Genomic DNA, 15544 nt, shown 5'->3' with positions numbered 1-15544 from the left:
TAGCTTAACATGCCAACAAACCAACTAGATTATTGATTCGGGAGCTTCGTATCACATTACCCTGTATCGAGAGATGTTTACGTCATATGCTGGTGGTGACTTTGGTAGAGTCAAAATGGCCAACTATGGTGTGATAGAGGTTGTTGGCATAGGAAATGTAATTCTGACCACGGACATGGGTTGCAAACTCATAATGAAGGATGTTAGGCATGTACCGGACATTCGGCTGAATATCATTTCAACCGGTAAACTTGATGATGAGGGTTATACAAATTCCTTTGGTGAAGGAAAATGGAAGCCCATGAAAGGCTCTCTGATCATAGCAAGATGTCTAAAACAGAATTCCCTCTACCTAATGCATGTTATGGTGTTCGGTGGAGAGGTGAATGTAACCGACAAGGATGCCCCCATTGAGCTATGGCACAAGAGGCTTGGGCACATGAGTAAAAAACGACTTGAGGTGCTAGCAAGGAAGAAGATCCTACAAGAGATAAAAAGGTATGCATTTGGAAACTTGTGTTGATTGCTTAGTCGACAGACAACATATAGTTTCCTTTCAATATTTTCCCCCCAAAAGAAAATCTCAGCCATTGGAATTGGTGCACACTAACTTGTGCTATATGAAAGATAAAACTCTAGGGGGAGCATTGTACTTTGCCACATTTATTGATGACTTCCTGAGGAAGTTGTGGTGCTTTGCAGTGAAGACTAAAGATCAAGTGTTTGTGATTGTTAAGAACTTCCATGCAAACGTGGCAAGAGAAGCTGGAAGAAAACTGAAATGTATCCGTGCAGATATTGGCAGTGAATACCGGGGACAATTTGAGCGATATTGTCGTGAGCATGGTATCAGGCTTGAGAGAAGTGTTCTAGAAACACCTCAACACAATGGTGTGGCTAAGAGGATGAATAGGACAATTTGTGAGCTGATAAGATGTATGCTATCAAATTCAAAATTGTCAAAATCCTTTCGGGGTGAAGCAATGAGGACTGTTGTTGACACAATAAATCTGTCTCCATCAGTCCCTTTAGATGATGATGTAGCCAAGAGGGTGTGGACAGGTAAAAGTGTGTCATATAAACACTTGAGAGTGGTTGGTTGTAGGGCCTATGTTCATATCCAAAAAGATGAAAATCCAAGGTTGATGACAAATGCAAACCATGCATATTCTTGGGATATGGCCATGAGGAATTTAATTGTAGGTTATATGACCTAGTAGAGAAAAAGGTCATTAGAAGTAGGGATGAAATATTCCTTGAGGATTAAACTTAGCAAGATCCAGAGCCGAAGGAAATGCCAAATGCCACCCGTAATTTTTCGGTCACCAAACATTCAACTCTTGCTCTAGACACTCAAGGCCACGAGGGAGATGTAGAGGAGTATGATGATATGGTTGATGATGCAACTGATGATGATGATGATGAACAAAATCATGATCATCGCACTCTAGGTGACTAGATTGATGATATTTCTAGAGTTATGCCCCCCACTTGAGATGGAGGGGGAGAATTATGGGACTTTTCCACTCAAGTGGAGCCCACAACATAGAGCCAGTTGAGTACCTAGGGTCTGTTGTGTGCCTAGAGCCGGTTGAGGGTTGAGAGCTGACAGCTAGCTGGGAGTTGACTAAGTGTCGGGAGCCGGCTGAATGCCGAATTGGCTAAAGGGCCAAAAAGTAATTGTTATATTAATTTATAAATATATACTTATATACATATATGTCTGTGTGTGAGTGTGTGAATGCAGATACAAAAAGAGATGTTCACAAAAGAAGAACATGTGACTGGGAGAGGACATACATATAAAAGGAAAAGAAAGAACACAAAAGAAGAGAGACAATGGTGAATACACAAATGTGTGAACAATGGAGAAAACAAAAAAGTGAGAAAAGAGAGAAGGAAAACAACAAACGAAGAGACAAAGTGCTAGAGTACGAGAGCATTCTACAAAAGAGAAGACAAAGATCTGTGAGGGGTTGTTCGTACAATCAAGAACCCACGACTATACAACACCTCCTATCCATCCGTATCAGGTTCCTTCATTCTATGTTTCTCAATTTTTTACTTTTCTATTGTTCTATCCACTCAGTTGGGTGAAGATTGTAACCAAGGTTGTTGCCTTGAGGCATATACATTCGTCTAGTGAAAACCTACAAAGGTTGTACTCGGTTCTACTCAAGTTATTTTCGGAACCTAAGGCTCCTATGGTTTTTCCAATTTTGGGTTTTCCACGTTAAAATCTGGTGTACTCTGATTTTATTTTTTTCCATTGCATCTCTTATATATATTATATTGGTTGTCTAAGTTAGTCCCAATTCAATCCAGTTTTCCTAACAATGCCTTGGGTTTGAAACCCAATTTTCTCACCTCTCTATTACATACTTCATACATATCTCTTAATTCACTTGATGCCATTGTGGAATGTAGGGATTGAACCCATGACCTCTTGGTCTCCATTGGACAACCTCTCTCTCTCTCTCTCTCTCTCTCTCTCTCTCTCTCGGTGGTTTACACCATAGCTTCAAAGTCATAACATTGATAGAACTGAAGTTTGATCCTCATCATGGGCTAGGACTCATCTCATAGATCGCTATGATAGGAAGGAAGCATGTGCATATGGGTTAAGAAAAAGGAGAAAATGCTCATATGAATGACAAAGGAAGCATGTGCATGGATAATTTGTATGTTTGATTATGCATTGCAACATGACATGACTTATGCTTGGAGTGCAAATTAGATCAAATTATTGTTACATACAAGTGGACATGTAAATAATGTGAACACTTATTGGATAATCATGGTTGGCTCAAGTATGACAAAAATATTGGAATGTAAAATGGAATTAAAGGTAAGTGCTGGGTTGAAAAAAGTGGTAAGAGGGGCTTACAAACAAGTTAGCTTTTGAAACACAATAACACCATTGATCTACACCTTATCACCATTTGATTGTTAGTGGAAGTTGTTTGAGAAGCAAGGGTTTATGCTCTTGTTTCATAGACTTCAAGAAATTTTTTAAGATGGTACCTCATGAACAACTTTTGAGGGGCATGGAAGAACTCATGGTACCAAGTAAATATATGGTTGCAATTCTTGAATCTAGTATATGATTATGTGTGGTGGGCGTATAGGCTGTTACAGGCATGACCATATAATATCCTATGGTAAGATTGTATCGTAGTATTCTATACACGTGAATAAAGTACTATGGTACAACCTTACCATGGGATATTATATGGTCATGCCCGTAACATAGGCAATAAAAAGTTTAGTTTTGTTCAATACCCCTATTGGTATTAAGACAAAATGTCTACATTCTTAATGCCAACTCAATTTGTTTTATGCATGGATGAATTAGTAGAATTGGTTTCGAAGTTTGTAAAGGAAGAAGGCATTGAAGAAGTTACCGTTGGTAATGTATTCATCATGCTTTTGTTGTACAAAAATACTTTAGAAGATACACAAAAGCATACGAGGGCTTTAGAAGCATTTTGCATGCATATTGAGTTGAGTCTCAATGACTCTAAAATGAATATTATGCTTTTGAATAGCCAAAACAAGGGTATGAAATACATTATCTACGTTAAATACCTTTGCTTTGAAGTTCCCTCAATTCATAAATGGAACGAATGTCCTACCCGTTGCGTAGAGTCGGAAAAGAGAGCATATCATGTATTTGAGAACATGTATAATGGTGGAAAGTTTAATGTTCTGTCCTCAAGAAATGTGTAAAGAATCGGGTATGATTCTTGTGTAACAGAGTAGGTGTGAACTATGTGTGTGTATGAGAGAGAGAGAGAGAGAGAGAGAGAGAGAGAGAGAGAGAGAGAGAGAGAGTGAGTGAGTGAGAGAGACAAGGAGTAAGACACAGAGAATACGCAAAATAAAGTATATTAACAAACTTGGAGAAAGACTCAACATTATACAAGGTGGGAGGAGGGTGCTTTATATAGTCACCCTCTCTCTTCATTAACTACAAGACTCATGGAGCATGGGGAATGTGAAAGCTCATAAGTTATGTGTCATAGAATACGATTCTATGACTCATACTAAATGTTAGAATACAAAGTCGTGACATAATGGTGACTCTTGACCGTTGGGGTGTCTATTCACTCTCAAGGTGAGTTCACACACTAGACCAAGTTGAGCTTGATTCTCAACAGGCCCCCTCAAGGTCAAGTCGAGTTGGTTTCAGACGGTATCCGAAATACCCTTCGACTCGCGTTCCGGAGTCTACGTCGACTCATATTTATGCGGAGTTGTGGAATCCGTGCTCTAGCTTGCGTTGTGCGTAGTTGCGAAGTCTGTGCTTCGGCTTGTGTCTTTCTTCGCGGCTTCGTTGCGCGGTTGCGGAATCCACGCGTTATTGCTGTCAGGAATAGTACTAAAGCAGAGATGGAATTAGTACTAAGAAGAGTAGTACTATTAGTACTAAGAGGACGGGACTGCGTAAGATTCCCGAGAGAGAGGAAGTGAGAAGAGGAGAGAGAGAGAAATAGGATGATGACAGCAGCTCTTATATTATATGAAAGATAAGTACAAATCGGCTAAGAGGCTTAAGACTGGTGTTGAACCAATTTGGTTCAAAACAATTCCTTGTGCCTCCTTTTATAGTGTTTTTAGGAATAATCCTGAAGATTCTAGAATGTTCTAGAGAGATCTGGAATATACATCAATTTTCTATGATAAAGCATAAATGAAAATAATCTCCTACAAAATACAATTCATAGTCTAATGGTAAGAGCTCGACCCATGTAGCATAAGGTCATGGGTTCAAGTCTTGCCATATCATGACACTATCTCCCCCTTAAAGACGACGAGTGGAACGAGTCGGCGTTAATTGCGGACCGGGTTTGTCCGGATACTTTCGGTGGAAATCAGCAAGAAGATCTTGTGCATTGGCAACATGCTCGACGGGTTCCCAAGTACGTTCGCTCAGACTATAACCGAGCCAATCGACCAAGTAATAAAGTTTGTTGCGAACAAGTTTGGAATCGAGGATGGCAGCAACTTCATACTCCGGGCCGGCGTCCAACTCCAGCGGGGGCGGCGGTGGTGTCACACGATCGGGAATGGTGTTTGCTTTATAAGGTTCAAGAAGAGAACAATGGAAAACCGGATGTATCTGAAGCTACGGAGGGAGATCAAGGCGGAAGGTGACATCATTAATCTTCCCCGTAATACGGAAAGGACCGAGTCGTCGATAATCCAACTTGTCGCACGGTCGAGTAGTCTTGATGTGACGACGTAAGAGCCATACTCGATCTTCGATGGCAAAAGAGGAGGGAATCCGATGACGATCCGCATAAGTCTTCTGTGTGTGTTGAGCATGACGAAGGTGAGTAGAGAGATCCATCTGGATCTTGCGTAGCCTCTCCAAATGATCCTCGGCACGAGGGTTGGTAGGTAGCTCCGGAGTGTCGATCATCGACCAACGAGGATGGAAACCGGTATAAGCGAAAAATGGGGAGACCCGAGTCGAGGAGTGAATAGCATTATTATACGCAAACTCCGCAAAGTGGAGAATCTCGGCCCAATCGTCCTGTTGATAACTCAAGAAACACCGGAGATATTGCTCCAGCGTTTGGTTTGTTCGTTCCGCCTGTCCGTCGATCTGAGGATGGTAGTCGGAGGAGAGGTTGCAGGAGACCTTGAGCATCTTGAAGAGATGCTCCCAAAATTTGGAAACAAATTGCGGGCCTCGGTCACTGATAATACTGTCTGGGAGGCCATGATGCCGAAATACCTCACGCATAACAAGAGCGGCAGTTTCCTCGCTAGTGATGGCTTTAGTACAGGGCACAAAATGTGCCATCTTCGTATATCGATCGACGACGGTTAGGATAGCATCGAACCCCTTCGAGACCGGCAGATCTGTGATAAAATCAAGACAAATAGATTGCCATGGCTTACTTGGAATCGGTAAAGGTTCCAACAAGCCATATGGATGGTGTCGTGGCATCTTTGCTCGGCAGCAAGCATCACAGGTCCGAACGTAGTCGTCGACAAAACGACGCATGTGGGGCCACCAAAAAGATTGCTGCACTAGCTCCAACGTCTTAGTACTATCGAAATGTCCCGCCGTATGGGTTTCGTGACAATGTTGGACGATTTGAAGGCGACAGGAGCAATCGGGGACATATACGCGCTTTTTAAAGAATAACAAACCATCATGATATTCGAATTGTCGGTAGTCAATACTTGGTTGTTGAGACTGAGAACAGGATGCCCGAGAAGTATCAATGTGCGCCAAGATGTCTTGAGCAAAACTATCCGTCTTCAAGGTTGCACGTATGTCATCGGTAATCCGTGAATCCATCGGGGTGTGAAAAATCCGCGTCGTGTGCAATCGTGTTGGTCCCAAGATTACTTGCTTTTGATTATCAAATGTTGCGTCACCAAGACGAGGTGCAAGATATGAACGCCGTGATAGTGCATCTGCTTTTCCTTGCTGCTTCCCCGGTCGATATGTGATTTTGAAGTCAAAACGCGTGAGGAGTTGCGCCCACCGAGCTTGCCGTCGATTTAGTACGCGAGCGTTCTGAAAATAAGCAAGATTTTTATGATCGCTAAAGACAATGACCTGATGTGGAGAGCCCTCTAAGAAATGCCGCCATTGTACAAATGAATCCACGATGGCTAATAACTCCTTGTCATGTATTTCGTAGTTGATTTCTGCGACATCGAATTTGCGCGAATGGAAAGCCACCGGATGCAACTCTTCTTTATCGCCTTGTTGAGAAAGGATGCTACCGAGGGCGAAATCTGATGCGTCGGCCTCCATGATGAATGGTTTGCTTGTATCCACATGAGTTAGAATCGGTGCTGATGTAAAGGCTTTCTTAAGATGCCGAAAAGCCATATCTGCTTCTATGGACCAAAGAAATGCTTGGCCCTTCTTCGTAAGTTGTGGTGAGAGGTAAAATAATCTTTGAGTAATCCTGTATAAACTTACGGTAGAAGTTAGCAAAACCTAGAAAACATTGTACATCTCGTACCGACCGTGGAATTTGCCACTCTAGTACAGTTTGGATTTTAGCTGGATCCATGGCGATGCCCTTTGAGGAGATGACGTAGCCTAGAAATTCCACTTGGTTGCAGTCAAAGCTACATTTTTCTAGCTTGGCATAAAGACCATTCTCGCGGAGTCGCTTTAGTACTAATAGTACATGAGAATCGTGCTCTTCCTGGGTCTTCGAATAAATCAACAGATCATCCAGATAAATGATCAAACAGATATCCAAGAGGTCTCTGAATATATCATTTGCCATGTGTTGGAAGACTGCGGGTGCATTGGTTAGGCCAAACGGCATAACAGTATACTCGAAATGCCCATGCCGCGTGCGAAAGGCGGTCTTCCACTCATCTCCCAGTCGGATCCGCACGAGATTATACGCTCCTCGTAGGTCGATTTTAGTAAAAAACTTGGCACCATTAACTCACTCTAAATGACTTGATATAAGAGGAAGTGCATACCTATTCCGGATGGTGACTTTATTCAATCCGCGGTAATCAACGACAAGACGAAGTGAGCCATCTTTCTTCTTGACAAAGAAGATGGGTGCACCGGCCGGAGATTTCTAATGGCGGATGAACCCGTTTGCCAAGTTCTCCTCTATGTAGGCTTGAAGGACTTCTAACTCGGTGGGTGACAAGTTGTAAATTGGTCCCCATTGTGGCTCGGTTCTTGGTTGTAAAACGATGGGACAATCATAGGGACGGTGATGAGGAAGGGTACCAGCTTTTACCTTGTCAAATACATCGGCATAAGGATGATATTTTGCTGGAAGTTGTACTGAGGAGTCCTTCTTAATAGTGCTGGAAGGATGTACTGATATTGCAAATAGGAACATTGCCTCCTTGGGTCCTTCTTCGCGTAATTGATGGAGTGAAATGGTCGAAACTTGGTGAGTTGATTCTTGGGGTGGTCGATATCGGACTTCTCTTGTTCTCCAATCTATGGCTGGATTATGTAATTCAAACCAAGGTAATCCTAGGACAATGGGATGCTCTGGACTACTAATTATATTAAATGATATTACACACACAAAACTACCTAGGACAACTTGAATGGGTTCTGATTCTTCTACAATATTCCCGGAAGCAATGGGACGACCATCAATGACTACTACAGATGCGGGACAAGGAAGTTTTCTTAAGGATATCTGAGAAGCTTGGGCAAAATTTCGATCTATGAAACAGGAATTAGCTCCGGAATCTAAAAGTGCTAGGACGGGTATTGGGAGAGTACTTTTAGTAACAATGACTTGGGCTAGGAACACATTGCTAACTTGCTTGGAAGGAATGGAACCACTAATGGGCTGTACAGATCTAGGGTTGTTGTCCAACCAAACGGCTCCTATTTTGGCTAGACTCAATCGTTTAACTCTTCATCTAATTGACTAAGGATTTCAAATTTATTTGAGATACTTGGGCTATTAGTACTATGAATACTATCAAACACTCTATTAGTACTATTAATACTATCAGACACTCCTAAGGGAAGAATTGACTCAGGTTTAGTACAGGCTACAATTTGATTTACCTGTCTTCTTGGCCTATGGGGACAATTGATTGCAAAATGCCCTGGTCCACCGCAATAAAGACATAATTGATTTGCACGTCGTCGTTGCTTTTCTTCTTCCGATAACGGGTCGTGTCGACGCATGGTATCGATCTCCATCGGTGTTGAAGTATTTGCTTGAGGAATGTCTCGTGCAAATGGTCTAGCTGCGACTGCGGCGTAAGTGGGCTCTGGCCTAGCGCGTGGTATCTGTAATTGACGTTCCGAACGCCGTTCGAAGAGGCGGTTGTCACATCGGACCGCTCGATTGATTGCCTCAGTAAGAGACTTTGGTTGTTTTTCTAGAAGCAAGGGCGATTGTTATTAAGCAAGGGCGATTGTTTTTCTAGAAGCGGAGCGAACCATGCTAAGGTTGAGCCGCTAAGCAACGTGCCTATTAAGCCGACTCGGGATGCATCAGTGGGGTATCAGGAAGGATGCATTTGGAGGACTAATCGTACTTGATTAAGGAATCCCCTGAATTGTGATCGCATTCCATCAAATTTCACAGGAAGTCCAATCTTCGGCTCTTTATGAAATCCTTGGGGACTTGATCCTTGTTGTTGCAATGCCGCTTCGAGTTGTTGCACCCGTAACGCTAACTCCCCATGTTGTTGCTGCGTTTGTTGCTTTTCTAGAGCGATTTGTTGCAGATCCCCTATTAGCCGTTGGTTTTCTTGTTCCAGGGCAACCATCTTTTCTTTTAGGCACTGTAACTCGAAGAAAACGGATTGATATTCTTGGGCGCTAACAGTAGCCATAGTAGGGGGAAAAGGATAGGAGGATGAGGTAGAACGACAAGTAGGCTGGAGGAAAGAGGAATAAATTGGTTCAAACTGTCAGGAATAGTACTAAAGTAGAGATGGAATTAGTACTAAGAAGAGTAGTACTATTAGTACTAAGAGGACGGGACTGCGTAAGATTCCCGAGAGAGAGAAGAAGTGAGAAGAGGAGAGAGAGAGAAATAGGATGATGACAGCAGCTCTTATATTATATGAAAGATAAGTACAAATCGGCTAAGAGGCTTAAGACTGGTGTTGAACCAATTTAGTTCAAAACAATGCCTTGTGCCTCCTTTTATAGTGTTTTTAGGAATAATCCTGAAGATTCTAGAATGTTCCAAAGAGATCTGGAATATACATCAATTTTCTATGATAAAGCATAAATGAAAATAATATCCTACAAAATACAATTCATAGTCTAATGGTAAGAGCTCGACCCATGTAGCATAAGGTCATGGGTTCGAGTCTTGCCATATCATGACAATTGCGTAGTGTCTTCAGTACTCCCCCTCAAGCTTGGTAGGTCAGGGATCGTCAATCCAAGATCGGTCATAAATTGCCCTAACTTGTCGGCTTCTAAGGCTTTAGTGAAGATGTTGGTCGTTTGAAGATTGGTGTTAATGTGTTGTAGGTCGACATCGCCAGCTAGAACGCGCTCTCGGATGAAGTGATAGTGCACTTCGATGTGCTTTGTCCACGCGTGGAACACTGGGTTCCGAGCCAGATAGATATTGCTCATGTTGTCGCAATAAAGGGAAGTCGGATCCTTGATGGGTACGCCCAGATCCTTGAGTATCCTTTTGAGCCATACGGCCTCACATGTGGCCACTGCCGCGCCCCTGTATTCCGCCTCTCTGCTCAAAAGGGCGACGGTTGGTTGCTTTTTGCTGCTCCAGGATATTGCTCCGCTACCGAGGGAAAAAACAAATCTGGAGGTTGATCTTCTATCGGCTTTCTAACCGGCCCAATCGGCGTCTGTGTACCCCTCAAGTCATATTGGCAGCGCGGTCTTATAGAGGATGCCACAATCCATTGTGCCGCTTACGTATTATAGAACTCGCTTAGCGCAATCCAAGTGAGTATCACATGGTGTTTGCATGAATTGGCTAAGGAGACCGACCGGATAACTGAGTTGGTGATACTGAGTCGGCTCACACGCTTTGGTGTCGGAGTTCGCATCTAGTTTGAGATTGTGATCGAGCGGGGTTGCCGCAGATTTGCGCTCAGCCATACCGAACTTGTATAACAAGTTGAGGATGTAGTGCCGTTAAGAGATCATGATTCCGGTCGGAGTCCGAATTACGTCGATGCCGAGGAAGTAGTGGAGCTCCTTCATGTCCGTCATCTCGAACTTGTTAGAAAGGAGGGATTTGACCTTGTTGATTTCGACGAGATGCTCGCCTCCAATGACTAGGTCATCCACATATAGGATGATGACCATTGGACTTGCGGAATCGCTTCGTATGTAGAGGGAGTTGTCTGATTTTGACATACGAAAGCCGATTTGATGAAGATATTGCGTTATTTTCGAATGCCAAGCATGTGGTGCTTGCTTGAGGCTGTAGAGTGGCTTCTTGAGTCAGCATACAACTTTCGGATGGATGCTCGAGTTGAAGCCAGGTGGTTGTATCATGTACACCTCCTCTTCTAATTCACCTTGTAGAAAGGCGTTTTTGACGTCCATTTGATGGAGGTGCCACCCTTTTGCCGCGGCAAGCGCAATTATGGTCCGTACCATCGTCATCTTTGCCACCGGGGCAAAGTTCTCCTCGTAGTCAACTCCATGCGTTTGGGCGTAGCCTTTTGCTACGAGTCGCGCTTTGTAGCGGTTGACGGAACCGTCAGCTTTGTACTTCACTTTGTAAATCCATCTGCATCCAATCGCCTTTTTGTGTGGTGAGGTGGGAACGAGATCCCATGTCTCATTCTTGCGTAGTGCCTGCATCTCCTCGTTCATGGCTTCGATCCATCGCGGATCCTTGGCTGCTTCGGAGAATGTTTTCGGCTCATGTACTGTCACCACCTTCATCATAAAGGTATAGTGATATGCCATGTAGTCATTGTAGCCGAATCGGCTGACCGGATTCTTTTCATGGGTGGAGCGACGAAGCTTTTCATTTGCAGAGATGAGGGCTTTCTTAGCTTCGATTGGTACATCGAAGCTGCTGAACTCACTGTCGAGTGAGTGAGTCGACTCATCGTCGTTGAAGCGATCGTCTTCGTATTCCGACATTTTCGCCTTGCCTTTGTCCATCTTCGGGCTAGGTCGTGATGTGCTTTCATCGCTCAAAGGCTCTTGTGGCCCACTCAGTTGGGTCGTGATCGGACTTTCTTCGAACATGCGTGTAAGGCGATCTTCATCCTCTATCTCTTGTTCGGCGAATTTCGGGTCGAGCGGAGTCAGAGTCGAAATTGTCTCTAGTGCGTACCAGGATGCGGACTCGTCAAAAACGACGTCTCGACTTACTCGAGATTTTTCAGTTGAGGGGTTGTAGCACTTGCACCCCTTTTGCTCTAGTGAGTATCCTACGAGGATAAATTTCTCCGACTTTGGATCTAGCTTTTGCCGCTTTTCGTCAGGTATGTGCATGTATGCTATCGCGCCAAATATCCGGGTGTGCGATAAATCTGGCTTCATTCCGAAGTATTTTTCGTGCACTTCGGATGTTGTGCATCGGTTCATTAGGTAGACGGTTGTATTTGCAGCTTCGGCCCAATATGACTTGGGCATATGCTTCTCATTCATCATGGCCCGCGCTACTTCGAGGATGTGTTGATTTTTGCGCTCGGCTACTCCGTTTTGTTGTGGAGTGTGTCAACAAGTGAATTATCGTTGAATTCCTTCCTTTCGGAGATACGCCGTGAAATCGTCCGAGAAGTACTCCTTGCCGCCATCCGATCGAAGGCATCGTACATGACGACCAGTGGCTTTTTCGACTTCATTTTTAAACCTTTGGAAGTGACCGAACACTTCGCTCTTTTGTCGCATCGGATAGAGCCACGTGTGCTTGGAGAAGTTGTCGATGAAGAGCACGTAATATCGGCATCCGCCGAATGTAGCCGTCTATGCCGGTCCCCATACATCGGAATGGACTACATCGAGTAGACCTTTGCTCACGTTCCGCTCTTTCGGGAATGGGTTTCGGTGTTGCTTGCCGAATTGGCACGCTTCGCATACACCTTCAATCTCCTTCTCTTTGAATGTCAGGAGTCCGATGATAACTCCTTTCGATTTCATTGCTTTGAGTTTGTTGAGATTGATGTGGCCGATTCGCTTGTGCCATAGCTATATGTCGGAGTCGGCTTTCGTGCTTTTTGCGAACATGGCGGATTTCATCTCGTGTGAGTCGAGAATGAACATCCAACCCTCTCTTCTTCCGCATGCGATGATTCGGCCCTCTTTTTCGATGACGCACCCTTCTTGGTCAAATCGTACTTGCATCCCTTGCTCAACCATTTGGCTGACCGAGACCAAATTCTTCGTGATGGTGGGAACATGTAAGACATTTTTAATGTATGTTTGCTTACCTCTTTTGCCGAACGGAACATTGCCGATGTGCCGAATCGGGTGTGTAGTGTCATCTCCGGTTTCGACATAACCGGGTCGCTCCGACTCTCGAAGTTCAAGAAACCATTCTTTATGAGGTGTCATATGGTTTGACGCTCCGGAGTCAACAAACCATACGTCCTCCGAATTGAGGGCACTAGTTGAGGTAGAGGCCGACATAGAGTTTGCTCTATGTTTCATCATGAACATTCCGCCACAGTCGGAGTTGTGTGCATACATTCCGCCACGATCTTCGTAGTCGGAGTTGTGCTCGTACATTCCACTATGATCTTCGTAGTCGGAGTTGTGCCCGTACATTCCGCTATACTCTTCGTAATCGGAATTGTGTGTAATTCGTGAGTTGTCGACTTGTGGAAGCCGATTCGCACATCTTCTTTCGGCACTCTTCTTCGTGATGGTCAAGCTTTCCGCAATATCCGCATTCGGTTGCGTTTTGATGGCTCGAGCCGGAGTGGAAGCTCCCCCTTCTTGCGAACGTTCCTCGTTGGCTTCCGTTTTGCGGACGAAATTGGGAGTTGTTGTCGTAGGTCAGACCTCGTCCGCCTTGTCCTTGGCCGAATCGGCCTCTCGCTCATCTGCGTCCTCTTCCTCCATTCAAGTGCATGTAGAGCATGTGGCCTTCCGACTCATTGCTCCTTGTATGCATGTGGTTTTCTTCGACCAATAGCCATTGGAGCTCGAAGAAGGAGGGAGATTTCTCCCGTGCTAGAACGGCGGTTCGCATCGGGCTGAACTGTGGTGCGAGGCCGCCGAGGCATATTTGCACCATCTCATCATCATCGATATTTACATTTATCGAGCCAAGCGAGTCGCAAAGCTCCTTGATCTAGGCGGAGTTGAAGCCAAGACTCATGGAGCATGGGGAATGTGAAAGCTCATAAGTTATGTGTCATAGAATATGATTCTATGACTCATACTAAATGCTAGAATACAAAGTGGTGACATAATGGTGACTCTTGACCGTTGGGGTGTCTATTCACTCTCAAGGTGAGTTCACACACTAGACCAAGTTGAGCTTGATTCTCAACAAAATGCTTATTCGACATTTTGGTGATAGCAGTGCTTCTTTATGGGGTGCAAGTATGGGGTCATAGTATCCCTAAGTCCCATGGAAAAAGTTAGAAAATGCTTGAAAGCATTTTTGTACAAAGTTTCGCCAAGTCAAGAAACAATCATCATACATTGTCCTACTTCTTGAGAGGAGATCAATTCTCAATGAGATCATGGCCATGGAAAGGGTTGTTGAGTACATGCCCAAGGCTCAAAAAAGTCTCACATCGGCTTCCTCGAATCACATGGGAAGCAATAAACAATATCTAAAATACACAAAAGAAAATTTGTGTTCCGATTTTATGCAAGATATGAAAAAAGGATTTGGCAGATGGGATGTAACACATATGCTTCATGAAACATTATTAGATTCCTTTTTCAACAATGACTTTTTGCAATGCCAATGTATCATGACATACAAAAAATGTAGAGGCTCACGCTACACACATTATGTTGTAGCTCATGACATAAACATATTCTTTGTTGAAGGGGAAAACCACACACGTATATATATGTTAGACCATGTGTTGTTGTCTACCATCCAAATTGTTGCTTCCATATGATTTAGTTCATACTATCTTTGATGTGAGTGAAAAACTTGGGGCACAAGTGATGAGACAAGTCAATTATGCACATTTTTCCCTAAACAAGTTCTAGAGTTTGAGAATCACACTTTGATAAAATATTGCCTCGATTGAATATATTCGACTATCCATCTTTGATCCAACCCAATGTTTGCATGAATATCTCTCACGATCACAATTTTCACTCTCAATTGTGATATATTAGTACAGTTCTTGAATATCGAGAATCACAACTCACTTTCACATGCATTATGTGAAAATGCAATAGTTTTTGCCTCATAGATCAAATTTGACCTTCCATGACAATAATAAAATCTATCTATCTCTTCCCTTAAATCCATTTTGATCAATCCATCTAAACACTAAAGTCTTAAACTTTACTTTTAAGTACTTGGGTTACTTTTATCACGTGTCATGATCTAAGATATCTCATCAAATTGTGTTTGCCCTTTTGTTCTCAATTAGTTACGTGTATTGACTAAGTAGGAAGACCTATTAATTACATTCCTTGAGAATATTAGAATAGAAAATAGTTTAAATTTGTTCAAGTAATGGTTAACACTAACGCCAACAGGCTTTAGAATAATTGACAATTGTACCTACTCGTGTTGCTTGTGGTAGAGTAGACGTCAATCGAACCATGGAAGAATGGTTTTGGTGTAATAACCCCATTGGAAGGCACCTGTCCTAGGAAGAAACACACTTACACTTGCATTTGGCATTTTATGCATGTGCCTCAATTGTGGTTCGCAAATAAATCAATGCCCAAGTATTTACAAAAGCTCTTCAAGAAAAAGGGAGAATACTCATAACAAAATGTTAAACATATAGAGCACACACTCATGTATGTGTGTGTGTGTGTGTGTGTGTGTGTAGAGAGAGAGCATTTACAACAAAAAGGTAAACTACGAATAGTGCACAATGCTCTTGGTACACACACGCGCATATATGTATATTCACTACAAAAAAGATAAACAACAAAACGACATATACCACACAA

The sequence above is a fragment of the Azolla caroliniana genome, unplaced genomic scaffold, assembly GCF_043228905.1.
Source record: "Azolla caroliniana isolate FFs.n. ecotype wild unplaced genomic scaffold, voAzoCaro1.0.p SCAF_20, whole genome shotgun sequence".
In the NCBI taxonomy this organism is placed as follows: Eukaryota; Viridiplantae; Streptophyta; class Polypodiopsida; order Salviniales; family Salviniaceae; genus Azolla; species Azolla caroliniana.
Note: the sequence above shows the minus strand (reverse complement) of the source record.